This window comes from Tupaia chinensis, unplaced genomic scaffold (assembly GCF_000334495.1).
Source record: "Tupaia chinensis unplaced genomic scaffold, TupChi_1.0 Scaffold000294_5, whole genome shotgun sequence".
In the NCBI taxonomy this organism is placed as follows: Eukaryota; Metazoa; Chordata; class Mammalia; order Scandentia; family Tupaiidae; genus Tupaia; species Tupaia belangeri.
Genome location: NW_006159782.1, coordinates 3806988 through 3809539, shown reverse-complemented (window position 1 = coordinate 3809539; position 2552 = coordinate 3806988). Strand labels below are relative to the sequence as shown.

General features: G+C 57.4%; 1 long non-coding RNA gene across 3 annotated transcripts in view; it reads left to right on the top strand.

Moving 5' to 3' along the window:
* Positions 1–87: 87 nt before the first annotated feature.
* LOC114008167 (uncharacterized) overlaps positions 88–2552 on the top strand; it is a 6097-nt gene continuing 3632 nt past the window's right edge. For all 3 annotated transcript variants that reach the window (XR_003549729.1, XR_003549731.1, XR_003549730.1), the window contains exons 1-3: positions 88–504; positions 660–1212; positions 1303–2008. This is a non-coding gene — a long non-coding RNA (uncharacterized LOC114008167). The remainder of the gene's footprint in view (positions 505–659; positions 1213–1302; positions 2009–2552) is intronic.

Sequence of the window (2552 nt, the reverse complement as noted above, 5' to 3'; positions counted from 1 at the left end):
TGCCCACATAATTCTGATTGGAGAAAGGAGAAGGGATTGCGGTGTGGCCACACCCCCAGGGGGTGAGTTCTCGCTTAGTGTCTCTCTGTCTCTCCAGCGAGCACACATGCCCTATAACAAAAATCTCTCAAAAAAACCCAAAATGAAACCAAACAAAACTGACAGCTGCTGGTGAGATTTGGTCCCTACCTTAGCCCAGGAAGCCTGACTGAATCATTAGTATTAATTATTGAGCATAATCCATGCACGGGTCTGCACGAGGCAGTGTGCACCATCTCTCCTGTCGTCTCTGACATGAGCCGTGTCACACTCGCCACACGACCCCATCAACCTGAGCCACGTTTCCATGCTCAGTGGCCCCACGTGGCAGCCGCTCCATGATGGGGCAGGGTCTGTGCCCTCCCAGCACGCAGCAGGCAGGGACACGCCTGAGCCCGAGGGCCCGGCCAGAGCAGGCTCAGGGGCTGTAGAATGGATGCCGGGAACGCACGCGAGACTTCATGGGTGAGCACGGGGTGAGGGGGATACCGAGCCCACCAGGGGAGGGGAGGGACTGAGAAGAGAGAAGCCCCTGATCAGAAGGTCCTGGGGTGCTCCCTGGTCCCCGCCTGGCCCTGACCTCTGCCCCTGCCCTCTCCTGACCTCTCCTCCCCTCCCAGGTGCATCCTTCCTACCACGCAGAATTGTACTTTCTCTCGTGATTCTGCAAAGACATGCTGTCCCCTGACAAGGACTTCCAGGTCACCTGGTACTTGTCCTGGAGCCCCTGCCCTGCGTGTGCGAAGCAGGTGGCCGACCTCCTGGCTGCGCACCGCAACGTGAGGCTGACCATCGCCCCCGCCTCTACTACTTCTGGGACCCGGAATTCAGGAATGGGCTTCGCAGACTGTCTGAGGAAGGAGCCCGGGAGGACATCATGTCCCCACAAAGGGGGGGGGGAGTTAGGGCTGGGGAAGGTGTACGGTGAGGGGTGGCAGCTCTGGGATGCTGGCGGGGGGTGCGACCCAGGGGAACCTGCCCAGGACTCAGCCCACCCGGTTCCAGTGGGAGCCAGAGACCTGCTCGTGGAGGGTGGTCCTGGGCGATCAGGGGGAAGGCTGGGGCCTGACTGGTGTCTTCCCTCATTCATCTCAGATTTGGAAAAAATGTCAGAAATTCTTTGTGGATGACGAGAGAACGCGCCTCACCCGTCTATGAACCGGGGTAACAATGGTGAGTGATTGGTCTGTGAGCCAGAGAGGGTTCTGGGAGGAAGGCTTCTGGGTGCCCGTTTCCCTCATCCCTCCTTCTGCTCCCCTCCAGCCTGCTGCCTGTTCCCAGCTGGGCCCCGTCTCCTCCTCTCCTCCCTGCGTTCCCAATTCTTCCATCAGAGACCCCTCTTCATCCCGAGCATCCTCTGTCTGCCCAAGGCCTCCCTGTCTCCCCGTCTGGGAACCTAACGTGGCCCCTTCCACCATGCTTGGGCAACCGCATCTTACTAGTCAATGAAGTTGAAGAGCCACGAGGTGTGTCGGTGTGAAAATCGGCAGCTTCGAGAAACACGTTAAGGCTGACCCGCCTTAAACCTTAGTCCTCACAGGGGCTGTGCGTCTCGGATGGAGATGGCTGTCGGAGGCCAGGGCAATGTGGTGACACATGTTCTGTGGCACTACGGTTCTTCCAGACTAGTGGAAATGAAATTAAGGAGGGGAGCCCTTGGGAACGGCAGGCAGCATGGCTGAGCACAGTCAGGTGGACAGGGCTGTGTCCATCCTGTTTCAGGAGGTGGAGTTTTTAGTTGTTTGAGCTGTGACAGAGGCAGGTGCACACTGAGCATACAGATAGGAGGAAAGCGCCGTTGGGGCCTCCCCCTAAACTGACCACCATGACCCATCTGCATTGAGAAGAGGAGTCGGCCCCCAGGACTTCTCCCTCCAATACGAAACCTGGACCCGGCTGAGGCTCCGGACACAACTGTCATTAGCCCAAGATTTGGGACACACCTTGCTGCGGCTTTGCGTGTCTGCAGGTATTCACTGGGTGAGGCCGCCGCCAGGGACGCTGCCTGAGCGGAGAGTCCCTTTCTTCACCTCCGGCGACCTGACAATATGTATTCTGACCCTGTTTGAGTTGCCGCTCGGGGACCTGCTCCCAGACCATCTTGCAGCCTCTGTGGTGACCTCAGGCTGTTCGGTTTACTACCATTGAGTGCGTGTGGATTTAACTTTCATTTTCTCTTTTAATAGTTCGCCTATATTTGTGCTAACGCTTGTGCATATGTGTGTGTGTGCACTGTAAAGAACCAATTTATTGGGAACCAGCAGTTAGCGTAATGGCTATGTCGCTGGACTCCCACGTAGTTGACCGCGGTTCGTGTCCCAGACCCGGTGGCTTAAAACTCACGCCGGGCACGTGTGCGTGCGTGCCCAAGATCCCGAGAGGAGAATGGAGGAGAAGGGATTGCGGCGTGACCATCCCCCCTGGGGGGTGATTTCTCGCTTTCTGTCTCTATGTCTCTCTCTGTCTGTCTGGCGAGCGCACGCGCCCTACAGTGAAAATCTCTCTCAAAAAAA